Genomic DNA, 25,615 nt, shown 5'->3' on the forward strand with positions numbered 1-25,615 from the left:
TTGGGATTTCCTGGACTGTATGTGTGCAAAGTCCTATCTCCCTCGTTGCGCTAGTACCCCAATTTTGGAGCGTGGAGAGCAGATCTTGAAGGCTCCGTTCTCATCGGGTGAATTGTGAGGTTGCCTGAAGCTACTCCCTGATCTAGGGTCCACGTACCCCGTTGTGCCCTGGTCCCAGCCCGGTGATGGTACAAGGCCGCCGGCTGTCCTCCATGACAATGCCGTGCCCCTTGTCACGATGCCCTGCGACCGAGGGTCCAGCTCTTACCAGGCCCAGACCAACGTCTGCTACCTAGTACTTCCAAGGAGCCCAGTTCCTGACCTCCTCTCTCCTTCACCTCCAACACTACACTCTCCTTCTCACTGACTGACTCCTGACCTCCCCTTAACCAACCCCCACGTGGGCGACCCTATTCCACTTAGGCCGTCCACTGGTGTGTCTGGTGGGTGTGGTGCAGAGTGTTCCTAGGATTTTGATTAGCTGATTTTGGCAACACCATCGATTAGGGACCCGTAACCAAGGAGGAGGTGGATATTGCACAGAAGGACAGATTGCACAATACCCTGTGACGACCTGATAGGCCAGGTAGTCACACTACCTTGCTTGGGTGCTCAGTACTTGTAACTATTGATGAGCGAGCACTACCATAGCAAGCTCAGGTGCTCGGTACTCGTAACTAGTGATGAGCGGGCACTACCATGCTCGGATGCTCAGTACTCGTAACTAGTCATGAGCGGGCACTGCCATGCTTAGGTAGTGATGACACTACTGTTGCACCCAGGGGCAGGGGGTGTCAGGCACGGGGAATCTCGTACCTGAGTTACTCCTCACCGGGCCGGTGTGATGGTCTGGTATGTCGCGGTGGCCTGCCCGGCTTCGTGCCCCAAGGTGTACACCAATAAGGAGGGAAGATGATGGGGGTAGTAGTAGGAAGATTGTCGTAACGCCACCTGTGGTGTGCAGCCAGGGATTAGCCGCCACTGCTGTCGCTGTCCTCCGGGGCGGATGGTAGTAGCAGAGATGGTATTGCTCCCCACAGATGGATTGGGCCCCGGGGAGGATGATGAGGGAAGTAGTGATGGCGTTTTGCGCCGAGGCGCAGGGCGGCGGCACCGGTAATCAAGAGTCAGTCAATAGTTGCTGTCCCAGGTGTCTTTACTCACTCTTTGTGCCACTCGCCTGGATAGTACTGATCACCTGCTGTGATGGGCTCTGTCGACCCCGGGTAAGTTAGAAGAAGTCACCAGTGTTTGAAAGAAGAAAGTCATTTTTCAGAGTTGCCCTTCTAGCTGTGTGGAACCTGGCTTACCGCTCCGCTCCAAGCCGAAGGCCCCAAACAGAGAAGAGAAGAAAGTAGTGAAGGTGTCGTATCCCAGAACTGGTGTCCCAGGTAGACTGACTCAAAATTGTGTGAGTTGCTCCTACTTCTACACCAAGTGGAACCCGCCCCACAGGTGGCTGGCTTCAGTGACCGGGGAAGTCACATGCCACGTGATGGCCACCCCCCTGCCTACCCTGAGCCATCCCCTCTTGTGAAAAGGCTCCTAAGCTTTATGTAAGGTGTGAATGTGGAACACCAGTGATTAACCCCCTCCTTACCCAAGGCGAATAATGCACCTAAGATAAAGCGCAGTACTCTGTGGCGCCTGAAGCCTCAGGGGCGCCACACTACCATGCTCGGGTGCTCGGTACTCATAACTAGTGATCAACGGGTACTACCATGCTTGGTACTCGTAACTAGTGATGAGCAGGCACTACCATAGTTAGCGGCCCGGTATTTACAACTAGTGATACATGCTCGGGTGCCAAGAACTCGTAATTAGTGATGAGTGAGCACTACCATGCTCGGGTGCTCAGTACTCGTAACTAGTGATGAGCGGGCACTACCATGCTTGGGGGCTCAGTACTCACAACTAGTGATGAATGGGCACTACCATGCTCAGGTGCTCGATTCTTGTAACTAGGGATGAGTGTGCACTACCATGCTCAAGGGCGCGGTACTCGTAACTAGTGATGAGCGTGCACTACCATGCTCGGGTGCTGAGTACTTGTAACTAGTGATGAGTGGGAACTACCATGTTCGGGGGAGCAGTACTCGTAAATAGTGATGAGTTGCAATGACGCTTGGTTTTTTTTTTTTCCATAGGGAAACATTGTATTGTCATCATTCAACTTTCTCAGATTCTAAATAGCAAATGCCCTACCTGATTTTTTATTCCCAGGCTGCAGTATATCAGGCACTGGACTGAATCCAATGGGAAACAAGGGGGATTTGAATTTCTATGAGGCTGTGGTGACCCTGTGACTAAAATTTTGGTGTTTCAAAGTTCTGTTTCGACCAAGATGAAATGTTAATCAGTACAATGTATCCCTATTTTTCCATCACCATTTAAAAACACCCTTTGAACACCTGTATGGTATCTTTCCCCTGATGAAGCGACGGCGAAACACACATCAAGCACAGATAACTGTGAGATAGTGTTCTTTTTGTAGATATTACATTACTGTTATGATTTATACTGTGATGTGCACTTTATTATGATATTAATTAGATAGTATATTATATTGTATTACTAAGCACTTATAGATTAGGGTCCTTTATATCTCATTTAGTGATATATTATATACTGTGATTTCCCTTTTTACAACCAATTTAAAAAAAAAAAAAATTGTGAGTGTCACATTCTGACAATTGACACTAGCACTTTAATTGAAATCATTTTTCAACATTTGTGAATTTTCTGGGCTTATTATTATGAATAATAAATAAAGAATAAAATACCTATGAAAAATGTATTTTGGTATCAGATCCCTTTATATAACCTCTTACCTCCTATCATCATTCTCATCCGTATGATCCCTCCTACAATATATAGGATTAAATTAATTCAATTAAATTGCTAGTGTATCTTGTAGGTCTACATCCCCATCAATGCCACAGTGCAGAATAATACCATCTCGGCTCCTCGCCGTAGGCTAGTCCATTACATCTAACGTTGGCCATGAGATTGAGGGTTACTGTGAGCATCGTAAATAAACATGGCCGCACTTGACATTCACCTTTCATCACCAAGGACGGGTAATTAACATGATTTATGCTGCGGCTGACATGATTTCTCCAGTCCCTTAGAAGAAGGCGAGGTATGTGGAGCCACATATGGACTATTATACACAAGCTGTAACTACTTCATCAAATATAATCCACGGCCATTACATGTCAATAAACAGTGACATCTGGTTAACGACAGAAACCGCACATTCCCATAAATCGTAAACTAACACATTATTAAGGATGTAGGAACCCTTTGAAGAGGATTTTAGGAACCACAGATATGATGGTCACATCATACAGCCAACACTAGAAGAAAGAGATAGCAAAATTAATGTGCTCCCAATATAACTATGACTACTATTATGAAACTGGTTTCTATCCTCAAAATGGTCATCCTCATACTAATGATCATGCTTATAAAGAATGAAGAAGGTCCTCCTTATATTGATGATCATGCTTATGAAGAAAGCCCTCCTTATACTGATGATCATGCTTATGAAGAAGGTCCTCCTAATACTGATGATCATGTGTATGAAGAAGGTCCTCCTTATATTGATGATCATGTGTATCAAGTACATCCTCCTTATATTCATGATCATGCTTATGAAGAAGGTCCTCCTTATATTGATGGTCATGCTTATGAAGAAGTTCCTCCTTATACTGATGATCATGCTTATGAAGAAGGTCCTCCTTATACTGATGATCATGCTTATGAAGAAGGTCCTCCTTATACTGATGATCATGCTTATGAAGAAGGTCCTCCTTATACTGATGATCATGCTTATGAAAAAGGTCCTCCTTTTATTGATCATGCTTATTAAGAAGGTCCTCCTTATATTGATGATCATGCTAATGAAGAACATCCTTCTTATATTGATGATCATGCTTATGAAGAAGGTCCTCCTTATACTGATGATCATGCTTATGAAGAACATCCTCCTTATATTGATGATCATGCTAATGAAGAAGGTCCTCCTTATACTGATGATCATGCTTATGAAGAACATCCTCCTTATATTGATGATCATGCTTATGAAGAACATCCTCCTTATATTGATGATCATGCTAATGAAGAAGGTCCTCCTTATACTGATGATCATGCTTATGAAGAAGATCCTCCTTATATTGATGATCATGCTAATGAAAAACATTCTCCTTATATTGATGATCATGCTTATGAAGAAGGTCCTCCTTATACTGATGATCATGCTTATGAAGAATGAAGAAGGTCCTCCTTATACTGATGATCATGCTTATGAAGAATGAAGAAAGCCCTCCTCATACTGATGATCATGCTTATGAAGAAGGTCCTCCTAATACTGATGATCATGCTTATGAAGAAGGTCTTCCTTATACTGATGATCATGCTTATGAAGAACGTCCTCCTTATATTAATGATCATGCTTATGAAGAAGCTCCTCCTTATATTAATGGTCATGCTTATGAAGAAGGTCCTCCTAATACTGATGATCATGCTTATGAAGAAGGTCTTCCTTATACTGATGATCATGCTTATGAAGAACGTCCTCCTTATATTGATGATCATGCTTATGAAGAAGTTCCTCCTTATACTGATGATCATGCTTATGAAGAAGGACCTCCTTATATTGATACAAGGTCTTCCTTATAAATATGGCCGCCCTGATGAAGATCCTCCTGATAAAGATTGGCACCCTCATAATGATAGTCCTCCTTATAAAGATAGTCATACTTATGAAAAAGTCCTTCAGAAAAAGATGGTCACCCTGATAAAGGTCCTCATCATAAAGATCCCCTACTTAAAAAGAAGGTCATTATGATAAAGATGGTATCCCCAGTAAAGAAAAAATCTCCTAAAAAATAGTTATCTTTTTAAAGAAGATCCTCGCTACAAAGATGGTTACCCTTTAAAAAATGCCATCTGATAAATAAGGTTTTCTTTACACTTTATAAAGTTAGTTCTCCTTATGAAGATGGTCAACCTCATGACCATGAATCCTCATATTTATGAAAATGTTCTGTCACATAGGTAGTGGTGACCAATATAACTAAGTACTCCTTATAAAGGTGGTCACCTTTATTACATGGTGTCTGTAATAAAGATGGCCTCCTATAAAGATGGTTATCCTCATCAAACATATACTCTTTATAAAAATGGTAGCCCTTAGATACAGTAAGAGGCAATTATTTGGACACACCTGTTATGCAAGGGTTGTCCTTGTTCTTATTGGAATGTGCACATTATAGATTTAGGCTATGTGCGCACTTACCGGATTTTGCCGCGGATTTTCCGCGGATTTGCTGCATGTTTCGCTGCAGAAAATGTTCATAACATCTCTGCAGTGAATCACCAGCAAATCCTATGGAGAAAAAAAATCCTGTGCGCACTGGGCGGAATTTGACAGCTGCATGTTTTGCTGCGGGAATCCCGCAGCAAAAACAAGTGCATGTCACTTCTTTTCCGCACATCGCTGCGGGATTTCACTCCATTGACTCAATGTTAATCATGAAATCCCGCAGGGAATAACGCAGGCAGCAAATTCTGTGCGGTTCACTGCATTTTCCTGCGTTATTCCCTGCGGTATTTCGCGGTTTACCTCCGGTAATGTGCATCGCTTGTCTGCGGTTTTGCAGGGAAGTGATGTCATTACAGGAAGAGGAAGCCGTGCAGAGAGTAAACACACACAGATCACAAACACACACATCACAGACATAGAACACAGACACAGACACATAGAACACACATAAAAAGAAAACGGAAATATAGGAAAAAAAGAACGTGGGCTCCGCTGTATATTTACCGTCCAGCCGAGGTAAGCACACAGCGGCGGCCCGGTATTCTCAGGCTGGGGAGGGCGAGGGGCAGGGGTAATGTCTCCCGCCTCACTCCCCCTCCGGCAGCCGAGAATATCAGCCGCAGCTGCCCCGGCACTGTCGCATACATTATGCGGCAATACCGGCGTGTCCTCGGCTCTTCTTGCCACCGTGTAGCAGTGGTGGCAAGGTAATACAAGGGGTTAATGGTGATGGGGGACCACCGCCATTAACCCCAGGCTTGATCATGGCAGCGTCTATGAGACAGCTGACATGATCAACCCGTAAGTAAAGTGAAAAAAACACAGACACCGAAAAATCCTTTATTTTAAATAAAACCAACAAGCCTCGTTCACCATTTTATTAACCCCCCCCAAACAAAGCTCCGGCGTAATCCACAGGTCCGACATAATCCACAGGTCCTGCGCTGCTTCCATCCAGCCGCGATGTGTCACAGACACAGGCTGAATGAAAGCAGCAGACAGCAGAGGTAATTACCGGTCATTTCCCACGGCCGGTAATGTGAACTCACTGCCGACCGTGGGAAATGTAGCGATCTGTCCTCTATCTATCCCTCTATCTATCCCTCTATCTGTCTATCTATCTATCCCTCTATCTATTCTTCTGTCTATCTACTATCAGAATTAAATGTATTTTTTTTTTCTTCAATGTGCTTTATTGCATTGAATGCAATAAAGCACATCCCAACCCGCACGCGGCAAAACCGCGGCAATACCGCGAATAATACCGCGGTAAAACCGCAGCAAACCGCGGCAAACCGCATGCGGTTTTCGGGTGCGGTTTCCCGCGTTTTTTTTACCGCGGGTGCGGTAATCTTTGAGGGCATGCGGAATTTTCTCAAGAAAATTCCATTTCCCAGTGCGCACAGAGCCTTTGATTGAAGGCCGTAAAACCACAAAAGAACATAATTTGAAGCAAGGAATAAAGAAGCACGTATGAAACAAACCAGAATGTGTCAAACCTTAGATTCCTCAAAGTATCACCCTCTTACTCTCACGACAGCTTTACACCACACTGGTGCTCTCTCAAGCAGCCTTATCAGGTCATCCCATGGAATGGCTTTCTACGAGTTGAAGACTTTCCCAGAGGTGCTGCGTGGTTCTTGGCTGCTTTGCCTTCACTTGTGTCCAACTCATCCCAAATCATCTCAATTGGGTTGAGATTGGGTAGGCCATGTCATCTGATGCAGCATTCATCCCTCTCCTTTTTGGTCATTCCACTCTTACATAACCTGAAGATGTGTTTTAAGTCCTGTTGCAACACAAATGGGTAACAGTGCTATAAATTTGGAGTAAATCATCAAATGCGTCATAAGTAAATCATCTCCACACCATCACACGTCATTCTCTATGCTTTAGGGTTGGCACCACATGAGTTAAAAGCATCTAGTCACTTTTTCTTCATCAAAAGTCTCTTTTCATTTGTGGTCTTCAGCATTGGCTTTTTTTTACCTGATTTTGACCATAAAGACCTGCTTCTCACAGTTTCACTTGAACATTTGATGTTAAGATGTGCCTGCCACTTGATGTCTGTGCATCATTCATGAGGGCTATTTTGTGAGATGCTGTCAATTTAGTATGTATGAGGCTGGTAACACTGATGAACTTATCCTCTGCAGCAGAGGAAATTCTTGGTCTTCCTTTACTGGTGCAGTCCTCAAGAGAGCCAGTTTTATTATAGTGATTGATAGTTTTCACGACTTAAGGATACCTTAAAGGTTCTAGCAATTTTCTTGCATGAATGACTTTCATGTCTTAAAGTAATGATTGACTTTTGTTTCTATTTACTTAGTTGAGTGTTTTCTGTCATATTTTGTCTTTAAACAGTTGTGGAATAGGGCTCAGCAGTGTATAGAGGTGTGTACCAAGACTGATGTGTCCCCTTTAAAAACATAGTACACTCAGAAAGGTGGTTTCTACATATAGACGGTTCCATTTATGCTTTAGCTTTGGATGGTGCAGGAGTAGGAATCTCATTTAGGCCTCAACACCCAAGGGGCTCAGAGGTCCCTTCTTGGAAAACACTAGTATTGTTAATGGCAGTTGGGAGCCTGATACAAATTTTGCATTGGGTCCAGAAGCCAATCGTTAACACACCTCTCCGTTACCACACTTCCTATAAAAATGGCTGCATCTAAGAAAATGGCCCTCATATTAAAATTATGGACATATGAAGGTGGTACCTTTATAACAGCTGACTCTTTTATAAAGATGTCCACACTAATGAAAACTGCAATGGACATGGCCAAACTTATGGTGGTCCCACATATTTAAACAGTTGTACTTCTGAAGACAACTTGAGCAAGCACTACCATGCTCACCCGGGTGCTCAGTACTCGCAACGAGCAGTTGGATGCTCGGATGGGTGCTACTCAAGGACCCAAGGCAAAGGGAAACTCGAGCATTTTTCCTGGAACTCTTCCATAAAAATGCTTGAGTTCCCCATTTACTTACATTATACTCAGGTACTTGAGTTGCGCTCATCTGAGCATCCATCTGCGCGTTATGAGTACCAAACACCCGAGGATGGTAGTGCACGCTCATCACTAGGTACGAATACTGAGCACCCGAGTATGGTAGTGCACGCTCATTACTAGGTACGACTTCAGAGCATCCGAGGATGGTAGTGCTCGCTCATCACTAGTTACGAGTACTGAGCACCTGAGCATGGTAGTGCCCGCTCATCACTAGTTACGAATACTGAGCACCCGAGCATGGTAGTGCTCACTCATCACTAGTTACGAGTACAGAGCACCCGAGCATGGTAGTGCTCGCTCATCACTAGATACGAGTACTGAGCACCCGAGCATGGTAGTGCCCGCTCATCACTAGTTACGAGTACTGAGCACCCGAGCATGGTAGTGCTCACTCATCACTAGTTATGAGTACTGAGCACCTGAGCATGGTAGTGCCCGCTCATCACTAGTTATGAGTACTGAGCACCTGAGCATGGTAGTGCCCCCTCATCACTAGTTACCAGTACTGAGCACCCGAGCATGGTAGTGCTCGCTCATCACTAGTTACGAGTACTGAGCACCCGAGCATAGTAGTGCCCGCTCATCACTAGGTACGAATACCGAGCACCTGAGCATGGTAGTGCTCGCTCATCACTAGGTACGAATACCGAGCACCTGAGTATGGTAGTGCCCGCTCATGACTACACTGATCTTCTCTAAGGATATGACAGTGTTTTGATTAAGCAACATCAGAGGAGAAAAAGCAAACGCCCACAGGGAAGTTCTGTGATCTACAGCTAGTTGGCGGAAGGGACAATGTGCACCATTATTACCAGGGGGGCATAACTTTGGAAGAAAGAGGCAAAGAAGAAAAAGAAAAACTGTTCCCGATTCAGTGGAGTGGCAGAAATTGGACATTGTGCTCTGTTTAGATAAAAAAAAAATCCAGGGAAAAGTTGGCTTTAGTAAGAATTTTTCATTTATGAATATAGCACATTGTTATGGGGACTTCAGGAGGTGGATTTTTATGGCAGGTTTTGCACCTGCAAAAATTCAATTGAGTTCATGTGTACTTGAGCTTTCTTGTGCCCTTGTTTGTTGTGATGATGTCAGGCGTCCTGAAAAGGCGGCAATTTTTATTTAGGTGTCAACTGCACTTTGGAGATATTAAGAGATTGACCTTGTCTATCTGATGATGGACCCTTGAAAGTAATTAGTTCTGTGGTTGCTTCATAAACCCTTCACTTAAAAGAACGTAAACACATAGAAGGATTACCAGGAAAATGTGTTACTTTCAGGCCGCACTATCCCCTGTGAGCCTGAGGGTCCTGCATGAGTTTGTACCACGGTACAACGTTACCTCCTCTGGCAGTGGTGAAGGTGAGGATGTGTGAGCTATGCAAGAGCTGGAGCCCTGGATAATTGACACTTCAGATCTCCATACCATCTACCTGACTAGACATGATGATACATTCCTCTAGTCCTAAATATGACCCTTAGCCCGAGTCCTGTCACTCAAACATAATAAAGGCTCCTAACGAAGTAATCTTATAGAGAAAAGCTCAAAAATTTGCACCTGTCGTTTGAAGAGCATAACCAAAAAATCACTAAGAAGTCAACGAGTCTTCAATAGCGGCTTATTAATTAGAAAAAGCCGCTACTAGGATGACATGATGGCTTAGCAAGTACTAATTAATTTAAAAAGTTATCACAATCCATAAAAGTACGGCTAAATTACAGTACATGTCAAAGGGGCAAATGACCTAAGGGTGGTTTATAGTTCTTGGGCTATTTTTATAACCTAAACCTGTTCTCCTCAACTTTATCCCTGACCTGTCTGGTGTGTTCCTTGGTTTACATGATGTTGTTTGATCCCTAAGGTTCTCAAGGCTTTCACAGAACAACTGCAGTTATACTGAGAATAAATGACACATGGGTGGACTCAATTTACTAATTAGGTGACTTCTGAAAGCAATTGGTCACTTAGGATTTTATTTAGGGGTATCAGACTACAGGGGGGTTCACATGTTTGTGAATTCTTGAGGATCAATTGTTCCGTGGAAAATTGAGTAGAAATGTCCGATTATGATCCAACTGTCGGATCAAAATCGACAATAGAAATGTATGGGTCCATGAAAACGTCAGACAGCACTAGGATGCCATCTGTGTGCTACATAGCAAAAGATAGAGGATTTTTCAAAAATCTTCTTTCTCATCAGAAAAAAAAATGATGAAACTTTAAAAAATTCTGATAAGGACACGCTAATAAAACTCGGAGCAATTTTTCATACAAGAAAATCACATATATGTGAATGAAGTCTAAGTATGGATTCACATGAGCATATAAAAAAGATCATTCCATTTTCATTAATAAAATATGGATGCTTTTTATCTGTATGGTGGTCAGTATACAATCCACATGGCATCAGTTTTTTTGCAACCATAATTATTAACATTTACATGACCAAATACAGTATCCTGTGTTGAAATATATAATTGTATAGATGAGTCTCATCCAACATACAGGAGAAACTTATGCATGCTGCAATGGTTTTTTTCCATGTATTCAGTAGGTGAAATAAGTATTCAACACGTCATCGATTTTCAAAGTAAATATATTTCCAAAGGTGCTACTGACATCAACTTCTCACCAGATGTCGGTAATAACCCATCCAATCCACACAGGCAAAGAAATAAAATCGTAGATGCCCATAAATGTAGTGATGTGTAATAATGAGAAATGACACAGGGAAAAGTATTGAAAACAAAGAAAGAGAAGTGCAAAAAGCCATGGAAAGTCCTGACACCAGCTGAAATCTATCAGAAATTAGAAGGCAATCCTGCCACTCATTGAAAAATAATTGCTGGTTTAACTGATGGCTTATAAAAAAGTGTCTCATTACCAAGGAGCTACACAAGAAACATCTCATGATGGGTAAAACCAGTGAGCTGTCTCCAGGTTTTTGTGGGCCCCGGGTTAAAGAGTCTCAGTGGGCCCCATGCACAAGCAGACACGTACATACACAGATATACACATACAGGAATACGTACATATACATATTTAAAGAGAAATTCAGAAAAACACATATAAGCAGACAAATCCATATACAGTCATAAACAGTGACATACAAAAACACACATCATACATACACACAGACACATTAGAAATATTTTTAATATGGGGAATCCAGCAGCAGCCTCATTCACCTCCCCACTTTTCTCCAGTTCAGCTACTCCCGGGCATGTGGCTGTGCTGCATTATGGCTGTCACTAACAGACATGGCCGCACACAGAGCACACTGAGGCTGGGGACATATACATTACTGGGGGCATACACATTACTGAGGATGGGGGCCACACAGCAATGGGGGGCATACAGCTCCAGAGGGGGGATACAGCACTTAGGGGTATACAGCACTGTAATGGAGGTGGACATACAGCTCTGGGGGGTATACAGCACTGGGGTGGACAAGACATAGAGCTCTTGGTGGTATACAGAACTGGCGTGGAGGGGACATAGAGCTCTGGAAGATATATAGCACTGGGGTGGAGGGGACATACAGCCCTGCGGGGTATAGAGGTTTGCAGCCCCCACATTTCTCCATATAACATAATGCACCCATATTACTTCACATAATTTAATGCAGCCTCATAATACTCTATATAATGTACCCGCATATTCCTCCATATAGTGTTATGCAGCCCCATAGTTCTCCATATAGAACAATGCACCAAATATAACATAATGCACCCTAGATTGCTCCACATAATATAATGCAGCCTCATATTCCTCCATATAGGGTTATGCAGCCCCCATGTAGCAGCATTATGTAGCCCCCTTGTAGCAGCATTATGCAGCCCCCATGTAGCAGAATTATGAAGCCAAATAAAGCAGCATTATGCAGCCCCAATGTAGCAGCATTCTGCAGCCCCCATGTAGCAGCATTAGGCAACCCCAATGTAGTAGCATTATGCAGCCCCATGTAGCAGTATTATTCAGCCCCCATGTAGCAGCATTATGCAGCCCCCATGTAGTAGCATTATGCAGCCCCATGTTGCAGCATTATGCAGCTTCCATGTAGCAGCATTATGCAGCTTCCATCTAGCAGCATTATTCAGCCCCCATGTAGCAGTATTATTCAGCCCCCATGTAGCAGTATTATTCAGCCCCCATGTAGCAGTATTATTCAGCCCCCATGTAGCAGCATTATACAGCCCCCATGAAGCAGCATTATGCAAACACCATGTAGCAGCATTATGCAGCCCCCATTTAGCAGCATTATGCAGCCCCCATTTAGCAGCATTATGCAGGCCCCATGTAGCAGCATTATGCAGCCCCCATTTAGCAGCATTATGCTACATATCGTTTATTGCAGCCCCATAGTTGTCCGGCCACTGTGATTAATAATACTGTTAGGACCAGGAGGACGGGTAGGCCCAGGAGGTGGATCCACTGGGCTGAACACCTCACCGAGGGCAAGGTGCCCGGTAGCCGGAGCACTACGGGTAGGAGGACAGTCCGTACAGAGGAGTGGAGTGAAGAAGTCCCTGGGACCACGGAGTCTCTGAGGGTAGTCCGGGTGACAGAGCTCAGGTTCGGGGGCCGAGATGATGTCAGGCAGAATCCGGAACCAACGGAGCGAGGAGGTGGGTCACCACGCGGATCCAGGGATCGGAGATGGTAGGGACTGACGAGATGGCGGACAGTCACCGTTCGGGGTTCTGGAATCGTCAGGACCGGTTGGCGAGACAGGAGCGACTCTACAAGAGAGATAGGTAAGTACGGATCAAGGCACAGGGAGACCTGACTCCTAGCTTAGCAAACACGAAGAACAGGCCCCGCCCACTTGGAAAGGAACCCCCTATATACCCTGTACCTGCATCTTCAATATCCTGTTGGAGGACGCTGGCCCTTTAAGAAAAGGTCAATGACCGCGCGCGCGCCCTAATGCACATGCGCGAGGCCCGGGTGCCAGAAGCCAGAGCAGGATGCGGTGTACAGGACGCAGGCGTGCCGGGCCGGCTCAGGATAGCAGACGGGCGCCGGGACCGGGTTGCCTGGAGGACGCAGGTGAGGGAGCATGGGGGCTGAGGAGCGGGGGACCGGGGAGCGTGGCACGGGAGCGGGGATGCGAGGTCCGGGAGCCGGGGAGCGTGGCAAAGGAGCCGGGGAGCGTGGCAGGGGAGCCGGGGAGCGTGGCACGGGCACCGGGGAGCATGGCACGGGCACCGGGGAGCGTGACAGTACCCCCTCCCCCATGCCCCCCTCCCCGCAACCGGGACAGGAAGGCACGTATCAGAGGAGTACCCACATTCTCCCGGGGTTCCCAGGACCTATCTTCAGGACCATACCCAGCCCAGTCCACCAGGAAGAACTGTCGGCTCCGTACGGTCTTCATGGCCACGATATCCCTTACCGCATAGATGTCATCATCAGCAATAGGAGGAGGAGCAGGGCTGGCAGCAGCGGAGAAGGGACCAAGGACAACCGGCTTGAGCAGGGAGACATGGAAGGAGTTGGGTATTCTCATCGTGGCCGGGAGCTGCAGCTTGTAGGAGACCTCATTTATTTTGCCGATGACTTTAAACGGCCCGGTGTAGCGAGGACCCAGCTTGTATGATGGTAGCTTCAATCGGACATATTTGGAAGCAAGCCAGACCAGATCTCCTGGAGAGAAACACGGAGGATCCAGACGCCTTTTGTCTGCGTGTCTCTTCATCCGCAGGGAAGCACGTCCAAGGGACGTCTTGACAGAGTCCCAAATTGTTGAAAAGTCAAGGACTACGGTATCAGCAGCAGGGACATCCGAGGAAGAAGATACAGGTAATGGGACGGAAGGCTGAAGTCCGTAAACGACATGGAAGGGAGAGCTGCAGGAGGACTGATGTGATGGTTATGGGAGAATTCAGCCCAAGGAAGGAGCGTGGACCAGTCGTCGTGATGGGTGTTAACGTAGTGATGCAAAAGGAGGTCAGGATCTGATTGACTCGTTCTACTTGGCCATTCGACTGAGGATGGTAGGCTGAAGAAAAGTCCAGAGCCACTCCCAGATGTTTGCAGAGGGCCCTCCAGAAGCGGGAGGTAAACTGGGTTCCTCTGTCGGACACAATGTGTGAGGGAAAGCCATGCAACCGGAAGATGTGCTGTATGTAGGCGTCAGCGAGTTCCTGGGCAGAGGGGAGTCCAGCCAAAGGGACGAAATGAGCCATTTTGGAGAACCGATCCACCACGACCCATATGACTGTGTGTCCGGCGGACAAGGGCAAGTCTGTAATAAAGTCCATTGCAATGTGTTGCCACGGAACGGAGGGAATTGGCAGAGGCAGAAGGCGACCATATGGCAGGTGTTTGGGCGTCTTGTTCCGGGCACAAGAGGAGCAGGCTGAGACAAAAGACGCGACGTCCGTGCGAAGGGATGGCCACCAGTAGTGATGTACAATTGTATTCCATGTTCTCTTCTGACCAGCATGGCCGGCTATTTTCGAGGCATGGCCCCAATGCAACACTTTTTGTCTGTCAGTTTCAGAGACATAGGTCTTCCCGGGCGGTATCTGGGCCAGAGTGACAGGAGCCACCAGAATGATTTTACTTGGGCAGATGATGGGCTGGGATGTCTCCTCCTCCTGTTCCATGTTCACGAATGACCTGGACAAGGCATCTGCTCGCACATTCTTATCCGCGGGCCGAAAATGGAGCTGAAAATCGAACCTGGCAAAGAACAAGGACCACCTGGCTTGTCGTGGGTTCAGTCGCTGAGCAGACCGCAGGTATTCCAGGTTCTTGTGGTCCGTGTAAATGATCACGGGGTACACTGCTCCCTCCAGAAGGTAGCGCCATTCTTCCAGAGCTAGTTTGACTGCTAATAGCTCTCGGTCACCGATGGTGTAGTTGCGTTCAGGCGCTGAGAAGCTCTTGGAGAAGAAACCGCAAGTAACCATCTTCCCGGAGGAGGACTTCTGCATGAGCACTGCTCCGGCTCCAGAGGAGGAGGCATCCACCTCCAAGGTGAACTGTCGGTTTAACTCAGGATGGTGGAGCACAGGAGAGGAAGCAAATGCCCGTTTCAGGGAGCCAAACGCGGCGTCGGCCGCAGGTGACCAGTCCTTTGGATTAGCCCCTTTCTTGGTCAAGGCAGAGTGAGGCGCAGTCAGGGCAGAGAAGTGAGGGATGAACTGACGGTAATAGTTCGCAAATCCAAGAAACCGTTGAATTGCCTTCAGTCCGGAAGGAGGGGGCCAATTGAGAATGGAAGAGACCTTCTCTGGGGCCATCTGCAGGCCGGTATCGGAGATTACGTAACCCAGGAAGGGAAGAGAAGACTGCTCGAAGACACACTTCTCGTACTTGGCGTACAGACGATTCTCTCTCAGTCTTTGTAGTACCAGCTGCACGTTCTCTCTGTGGGTCTGGAGGTCCGGAGAGAAGACCAGGATGTCATCCAGATATACCACCACACAGACGTAGAGAAGGTCCCGGAACACGTCGTTCACTAATTCTTGAAAGACTGCCGGTGCGTTACACAGGCCGAAGGGCATCACACAATACTCGTAGTGCCCATCGCGAGTGATAAATGCGGTCTTCCATTCGTCCCCAGAGTGGATGCGGACCAGGTTGTAGGCACCACGAAGATCCAACTTGGTAAACACACGAGCTCCTCTAAGCCGATCAAACAATTCGGGGATGAGCGGCAGGGGGTATTTATTCTTTACGGTGATTTGGTTCAATCCCCGGTAGTCAATGCATGGGCGCAGGTCGCCCTCTTTCTTCTTAACGAAGAAGAAGCCTGCTCCAGCAGGAGAGGAGGATCTCCGGATGAATCCCCTTGCCAGGTTCTCAGTGATGTAGGCAGACATGGCTCTTGTTTCAGCAGGGGACAAAGGATATATCCGTCCTCGAGGTGGTGTAGTTCCCGGGAGTAGGTCGATGGCACAGTCGTAAGGACGATGTGGCGGCAGTACCTCTGACTCCTTTTTATCAAAGACGTCCGCGAAGGACCAATAGGCCGAAGGCAGTCCTGGTAGGGACTCCGGAACCGGAGGTCGTCGGATGGGCTGCATGGACTTCAGGCAGTTCTCGTGGCAAGAGGAGCCCCATCGGGTAATTTCACCAGTACGCCAGCTGACCGACGGTTCGTGTGTCCGTAACCAGGGGAGTCCCAGCAGGATTTGATGAGACATGTGTGGGAGGACGTAGAGAGTGATGTTCTCGGTGTGCAGGGCACCGATACGTAGTTCTACTGGCTTGGTAATACACGAGATGGTGTCGGAGAGGGGTCTCCCATCTACAGAGGCAATCACGAGGGGTTTGTCGAGTGGAGTAACCGGCACCTGGTACTTGTCCACTGTGGCCTGCTGGATGAAATTGCCTGCTGCCCCGGAATCGAGGTACGCCTCTGCCGTGAACCGCGTCTCTCCCGTTGTCACTTGAACAGTCCACGTAACCGGGTCTGAGAGAGTCCCAGCACCTAGGGTAGCCTCTCCTACCAACCCTAGGCTTTGGAGTTTCCCAGCCTCTCTGGACAGGAACGTAGCAGGTGTGTGCCCTCTCAACAGTAGAAGCAGAGACCCTTGGCGAGCCGTTCTGCTCGGCGTTGTTCGGACTGCCGCAAACGATCAATCTGCATGGGTTCGTGGACAGAGACGCCAGACGATGCCGACTGAGGTACGACGGGCTTCTGCGGAGGAGAGGAATGCCGTATCGGACGTCTCTCGCGGGACACCTCTTTGGATCGTTCCTGAAAACGGAGGTCAACGCGGGTGGCTAGTGCAATCAGGGCATCCAGAGTGGAAGGAACATCGCGGCCTGCCAGCTCGTCCTTAATACGACTGGAGAGTCCTTCCCAGAAGGCGGCGGTGAGGGCCTCATTGTTCCACCCCAATTCTGAGGCCAAGGTACGAAAGCGGATGGCATATTGGCCCACCGTCAAGGTCCCCTGACGTAGCCTGAGGAGTGATGAGGCGGACGCGGCGGCACGTCCGGGTTCGTCAAAGGTGGTTCTAAACGCCTGCAGGAATTCCTGGATGTTAGTAGTTACAGGGTCCTCCCTCTCCCACAAGGGGTTCATCCAGGCCAGTGCCTCACCCTCTAGATGGGACATCACAAACGCCACCTTGGCTTGGTCGGAGGCAAACAGGTGCGGAAGCAGCTTAAAGTGGAGGGAGCACTGATTCAAGAATCCTCTGCAGGTCTTAGGATCTCCGGCATATCGTGGTGGAGAGGCCAAGCGGAGTTTAGAGGCTTCCGAGGAAGCCGCCACTGGAACTGCGGCCGTGGACTGTGCTGTTGAAGCCTGAGATGCCAGGGACGTGGCAGTTGCTTGCAGCGTGTTCAGGCGGGTATCCACCGAGGACATGAAGGCCAGCATGCGGGACTGAGTCTCGCGCTGTCGTCCGAGTTCCTGCTGCAAGTTGCCCAGCTGGGCCGCTAGTGCTTCAGCGGGATCCATGGCCTGTTCTTACTGTTAGGACCAGGAGGACGGGTAGGCCCAGGAGGTGGATCCACTGGGCTGAACACCTCACCGAGGGCAAGGTGCCCGGTAGCCGGAGCACTACGGGTAGCAGGACAGTCCGTTCAGAGGAGTGGAGTGAAGAAGTCCCTGGGACCACGGAGTCTCTGAGGGTAGTCCGAGTGACGGAGCTCAGGTTCGGAGGCCGAGATGATGTCAGGCAGAATCCGGAACCAACGGAGCGAGGAGGTGGGTCACCACACGGATCCAGGGATCGGAGATGGTAGGGACTGACGAGATGGCGGAAAGTCACCGTTCGGGGTTCTGGAATCGTCAGGACCGGTTGGCGAGACAGGAGCGACTCTACAAGAGAGATAGGCAAGTACGGAACAAGGCACAGGGAGACCTGACTCCTAGCTTAGCAAACACGAAGAACAGGCCCCGCCCACTTGGAAAGGAACCCCCTATATACCCTGTACCTGCATCTTCAATATCCTGTTGGAGGACGCTGGCCCTTTAAGAAAAGGTCAATGACCGCGCGCGCGCCCTAATGCGCATGCGCGAGGCCCGGGTGCCAGAAGCCAGAGCAGGATGCGGTGTACAGGACGCAGGAGTGCCGGGACGGCTCAGGACAGCAGACGGGCGCCAGGACCGGGTTGCCTGGAGAACGTAGGTGAGGGAGCATGGAGGCTGAGGAGCGGGGGACCAGGGAGCGTGGCACGGGAGCGGGGATGCGAGGTCCGGGAGCGGGGGAGCGTGGCAGAGGAGCCGGGGAGCGTGGCAGAGGAGCCGGGGAGCGTGGCAGGGGAGCCGGGGAGCGTGGCACGGGCACCGGGGAGCGTGACAAATACTCACTTCTGAAAGAGTGGCAAGTGTGGATAAACTCGCCATTGAATTGGATCCCTGTTTGATTGATATGTCCAAGCTAAATGCAGTAACCTCGAGTATTTGTTTTTGTTGTTGATTAATTTTCGTGTTATCACCCATACTGATGTATTATTGCACAAACAGTAAGCAATGTGTTTTCAAGATGTATGCTGAATACATTCATGTTTCAATGAAAATCAATAAAAAAGAATTGGTTAAAAATAATACTCACTTCTCGTTCCCTGCTGCTCTGGTCTCCTCATCATGTCCACTGTTCTGCCACTCTGACAGCTCAGCACACAGGTGCGCACAGTAATGACGTCATCTCACTCCTCTGTACTGAGCTGTCAGAGGCTGATGCCGGCAATGGGTACAACCAGTGAGCTGTCTCAAGACCTTTGCTACCTTCTTATTACAAAACATACTGATGGCATTGGATATAGAGGTTCTAAACTACTAAAGGCTCCAGTGAACTCTGTCCTGGTCATATTCCGCAAGTGGAAAGAAACATCATTTCACCACAAACAGGTGCTCCCCGCAAAATATCAGACAGAGGAGTGAAAATAACTATTAGAAGAGTTGTCCTAGAGCCAAGGACCTCCTGTGCAGAGCTACAGAAGCAGCAGCAGATACAATGGTTACAAAGAAAACAATAAGTAATGTACTCACCCTCCATGGACTGTACGCACGCTCACCACGCAAGACTTCATCGCTGAATGAAAAGCATGTTCAAGTGACAGATTTCCATGAGCCGGCGGTGACGTTGGCTCATAGAAATCATGGTATCATGCCCACAGGGGCGTGACACCACAGAAAGAGAGAAGACTAGTCGAAGCGACGCAACACCCATGCGACTAGTCCCAGCACTTATTAGCATAGGGAAAATTTAAGTTATATACCCTTCTTATTATATATATATATATATATATATATATATATACTCAATGTATATATATAATATTACTAGACAGGGATAGTTAGGCCGGGATTTTTAGCCCACACATGTCCCTGCTGGTAAGTTAGGGGACATATGGGAGCTGACAGGTTCACTTTAAGTTTGTAACTCATTGCTGCTATATATAAATGAATTTGTATTGAATTACTTCCTAGCATCTAAATGGTCAATGATGTTCTATACATGCTTGTTACTTCTAAGATGAAGAATGGATTTTTATCCTTTTCCCTTTAAGACCCAGCAGATCTCCTCTTCCCGTCAGCTGCTAATCATCTGTATTTCCCATTGGGTTTAAATACTCCCATCTTCCCTGGACTGGTGTTGGTGATATTATTCAGTTCATTAAAGTTCTGGTTGCAAGCAGGTGGCTTGTACTTCTCTGTGGTGTTGTTGCTGAAACTTTGCTGAACTTCTACCTGTGTCATCTGTGGATAAGTAGTTCATCCTTTTTCCCCCACTGTGTCCTTTTTGTGTCTGTAACGCCTGCCTGGATCCACAGAGTCAGACGGGCTGTAATGGATAGGCTAGAGGGAAGCCACTCACCAATCAGGACCCCTAGAATCCTGAAACCCTTTAACCCCTATACAGAGTTTTGGAATTAGGCAGGGCTCAAGGTGATCACTACCATTGGTAAGCTGCAGTCCGATGAGAGTAGTAGTCAGGCAGGGTCGACCTGGGAAAACAGGGACAGAATCGGCAGGCAAGGACGTAATCAGAAAAAAAAGCAGAGGTCAAATCCAGATCGGGCAACGAGGTACATACTCAGCAGGCAAGAGGGTAGTCAGGAAACAAGCAGAAGTTAGAACACCAGAATCACTAAATAGAACAGGGCGGGACAGGAACCAGGAATACAGAACTATATCTGGCAGTGGTCAGCAGACAGGAGAGGAAATAAGAAGGGTGTGGTGTCTTCCCATTGGTTGTAGCTGAATGATGGTAACTTCAGCTGGTAGACACACGCCACCTACAGTCAGCCAGCGGTACTGCAGATCCCAAGGAAACCCAGCCCAGTGGATGAGAGGAGCCTTTGCCCACCAGCCCCGCTGGCATCGACTCCTCTCCCATCACCAGCACTATCCATGGCAAGAACACTGCATCGCCTGGTGATCGAAGTAGAAGTCGCTGGAGCGGACTCCGGTGGGGACGTAACAGTGTCTTCTTTAGTTTTTATTGGGGGTGATGAAGAGCTCTTCCCACCTGTTCCCTATTTAGGGTCCAGCACTAGGGATACTATGGTCAGGTATCCGGCTCTGCGCATAGGAGAGGAAGATATCTAGGGTGGTGAGGACTCCAGAGACCAGCAGTAGGTTTGTTCAGGGGGTCACCATCTCCCCTACAGGGTTTCCCTTTCCGTTAGCTTTGTCCTTCCCAGTACCTAGCGTGACATCTTCCTGCTAAAACTTTAGCACCTCTCCAGTCTGTCCTTAACTTTGCTGTCCGACTATTGTACTTCTCTCCTCACTACTCCCCCTTTCTTTTCCCTCTGCAAATCCCTTCTTTGGCTTCCAATTCCCCAGCGTATCCAATTCGACCTACTGAAGGCCCCGTCACACTAAGCAACATCGCTAGCAACATCGCTGCTAACGAACAACTTTTGTGACGTTGCTAGCGATGTTGCTGTGTATGACATCCAGCAACAACCTGGCCCCTGCTGTGAGGTCGTTGGTTGTTGCTGAATGTCCTGGGCCATTTTTTAGTTGTTACTGTCCCGCTGTGAAGCACAGATCGCTGTGTGTGACAGCGAGACAGCAACAACTAAATGTGCAGGCAGCAGGAGCCGGCTTCTGCGGAGGCTGGTAACCAATGTAAACATCGGGTAACCAAGAAGCCCTGTCCTTGGTTACCCGATATTTACCTTTGATACCAGCCTCCGCCGCTCTCACTGTCAGTGCCGGCTCCTGCTGTGTGCACATTTAGCTGCAGCACACATCGGGTTAATTAACCCCATGTGTGCTGTAACTAGGAGAGCAGGGAGCCAGCGCTAAGCATTGTGCGCTGCTCCCTGCTCTGTGCACATGTAGCTGCAGCACACATCGGGAAATTAACCCCATGTGTGCTGTAACTAGGAGAGCAGGGAGCCAGCGCTAAGCAGTGTGCGCTGCTCCCTGCTCTGTGCACATGTAGCTACAGCACACATCGGGAAATTAACCCCATGTGTGCTGTAACTAGGAGAGCAGGGAGCCAGCGCTCAGTGTGCGCTGCTCCCTGCTCTCTGCACGTGTAGCTCCGTGTGGTGGTAACCAAGGTAAATATCGGGTTGGTTACCCGATATTTACCTTAGTTACCAAGCGCAGCATCTTCCAAGCGGCGCTGGGGGCTTGTCACTGGTTGCTGGTGAGCTCACCAGCAACTTGTGTAGCCACGCTCCAGCGATCCCTGCCAGGTCAGGTTGCTGGTGGGATCGCTGGAGCGTCGCAGTGTGACATCTCACCAGCAACCTCCTAGCAACTTACCAGCGATCCCTATCGTTGTTGGGATCGCTGGTAAGTTGCTTAGTGTGACTGGACCTTAACACTGACCTACAAAGCTGTCCATAATCTGTCTCCTCTGTACATCTCCAAACTAATCTCCTGATATCTTCCAGTACTCCAAAGACTTCCTCTACACTTGTAGGTTCCTCACCGAACCTCCTCTCAAAATTCTTCGAAGTACCCCCCCATCCCTTGGAATTTTAATCCCCAACACATCTGATTATCCTCTACATTCAAAAGCTTCAAACGGAGCTTGAAAACCCATCTCTTCAAAGAAGCTTACAGCCTACAATGACCCCAGTGCCACCTCATCACTACTGGAGCCTCCGCAAAACCCCCAACCCACTGTCTCCTTCACCATCATCCTGTAGACTGGCAAATTGGTAGCCCCATGAGCTGCACCCTCTCACCTCTATACCAGTTTGCCATTGTTAGTTTGTTTACTGCAATGTATTCCGGTATTTTGTATGTAACCCCTACTCATTTACAACGCTATGGAATCAATGGTCGTCTATAAATAAATATTAATAATAATATTACCACCACATAGTGACTGAGTACTACCACATACAGTCATGGCCAAAAGTTTTGAGAATGCTACAAATATTAATTTTTACAAAGTCTACTTCTTCAGTGTTTCTAATGGCAATTTGCATATACTCCAGAATGTCATAGAGTGATCAGCTTAACAGCAATTACTTGCAAAGTCAATATTGGCTAAGAAAATGAACTTTAACCCCCAAAACACATTTCAACATCATTGCATTCCTGCCTTAAAAGGACCAGCTAACATTGTTTTAGTGATTGTTCCATTAACACAGGTGTGGGTGTTGATGAGGACAGGGCTGGCGATCAATCAGTCATGATTAAGTAAGAATGACACCACTGGACACTTTAAAAGGAGGCTGGTGCTTGGTATCATTGTTTCTCTTCAGTTAACCATGGTTATCTCTAAAGAAACACGTGCAGCCATCATTGCTCTGCACAAAAATGGCCTAACAGGGAAGAGTATTGCAGCTACAAAGAGTGCACATCAGTCAACAATCTATCGCATCATCAAGAACTTCATGGAGAGAGCTTCCATTGTTGCCAAAAAGGCTCCTGGGCGCCCAAGAAGGACCAGCAAACGCCAAGGATATCTTAAAACTGTTTCAGCTGCGGGATCGGACTACCAGCAGTGCCGAGCTAGCTCAGCAATGGCAGAAGGCTGGTGTGAGTGCTTCTGCACGCACTGTGAGGCGGAGACTCTTTGAGCAAGGCCTGGTTTCAAGGAGGCCAGCAAAGAAGCCACTTCTTTCCAGAAAAAACATCAGGGACCGACTGATATTCTGCAAAAGGTACAGGAAGTGGACTGCTGAGGACTGGGGTAAAGTCATTTTCTCAGATGAATCCCCTTTTCGATTGTTTGGGACATCTGGAAAACAGCTTATTAGGAGAAGAAGAGGTGAGCGCTACCACCAGTCTTGTCTCATGCCAACTGTTAAGCATCCTGAAACGCTTCATGTGTGGGGTTGCTTCTCAACCAAGGGAATCGGCTCACTCACAGTCTTGCCTAAAAACACAGCCATGAATAAAGAATGGTACCAGAATGTCCTCCAAGAGCAACTTCTCCCAACCGTCCAAGAGCAGTTTGGTGCCCAACAATGCCTTTTCCAGCATGATGGAGCACCTTGCCATAAAGCAAAGGTGATCACTAAATGGCTCATGGAACAAAACATAGAGATTTTGGGTCCACGGCCTGGAAACTCCCCAGATTTTAATCCCATTGAGAACTTGTGGGCAATCATCAAGAGACGGGTGGACAAACAAAAACCAACAAATTCTGGCAAAATGCAAGCATTGCTTATGCAAGAATGGACAGCTATCAGTCAGGATTTGGTCCAGAAGTTGATTGAGAGCATGCCAGGGAGAATTGCAGAGGTCCTGAAGAAGAAGGGTCAACACTGCAAATATTGGCTTGCTGCATTAACTCATTCTAACTGTCAATAGAACCTTTTGGAACTCATAATATGATTGCAATTATATTTCTGTATGTGATGTAAACATCAGTCAAACACAAATAAAAAATAGAGGGCAACAGATCATGTGAAAATATAATTTTTGTGTCATTCTCAAAACTTTTGGCCATGACTGTACAAGGGGAAAAATACTGCTACACCATGAGCAAACCACATATTACTACCACATAGTGACCATAAAATGCCACATAAACGGACAAATACCGTGACACCATGACAAAATCACATATTACTACCACATAATGACCAAAAAATACCAAATAAAAGAGACAAATACCACCACATCATGACCAAACCACATAGTACCAACCTATAGTAACTTAATAATAAAGAAAAATGTTCAGCTCACCGAGTTGCTGTTCACCGCTGTCTCTATGGACCCTGCGCAGGGAAAGCTTGGCAGCCAGTATACAATAAAGAGAAGAAGGCCAGCGCAGTCCTCAAGGTGTAGACTTTAAAATCATCGGTATTTATTTGTAGAATGCAATAAAATCAATATTGTGCAAAGCGGTCAGCAGAAAATACAGGGGATACAGAAAATAGAAACCCCACAGAACCAAGTATCATCACACTGAGACAGACCACATATTCCCACCACACCACTATGCAATGGGTAAATACCACAAATCTATGACCAGTCAACATATTTCTACTATATATTGACGAAATAATACAACTTACAAAGATCAAAAACTGCCTCGCCATTATCAGACCACATATTTCTAACTGTGACCAAATAAAACTGCATTATAGGGATAAATGCTGCCACATTGTGACCAGACCACCTATTACCACCAAATAATATCTAAATATGGGACAAATACTGACATACCATGACGAGACCACATATTACCACCACATAGTGACCAAGAAAACACGAAGAAGGGACAAATAGGGCCACATCATTACAAAACCACATACTACTCCCACATAGTGACTGATTACTACCAAATACATGAGACAAATACCGTTATACCTTGACCAGACCACATATTACCAACACATAGTGCCCTAATAATATTAACACATGCAAGGGATACTGCATGTGGTATTACACATAATACATAGTACCACATGCAAGGGATACCACATATTAATACAACATAGTCCACATAGTTATCAAGTAATGCACATAGAAGGGACAAATATTGCCACACGATGACCAGACCATATATTACTACCAATTAATAGCTGAATAATATCACATATAACACACAAATACTGTCACAACATGACCAAACCACATTCTACAATCACATCATGATCAAACAGCACCACACAACACGGGACAAATTTAGCAACACTATGCTGAAAACACATATTACCACCACAGTGACCAATTAATGCTACATACAAGAGGTAAATACTGTCACACCATGACCAGACCATATATTTCTACCATATAGTTACCAAATAATACTACATACTAGGGATAAATTCTGCTCCATGCACTATGAGGGGACAATATTCAGTGGCACAGCATAGGACAGATATTTTTTTCAGTCATATTAAAATCACACTTTTATTTTTAAGGAC

The sequence above is a fragment of the Anomaloglossus baeobatrachus genome, chromosome 6 (genome assembly GCF_048569485.1).
Source record: "Anomaloglossus baeobatrachus isolate aAnoBae1 chromosome 6, aAnoBae1.hap1, whole genome shotgun sequence".
Lineage (NCBI taxonomy): Eukaryota > Metazoa > Chordata > Amphibia > Anura > Aromobatidae > Anomaloglossus > Anomaloglossus baeobatrachus.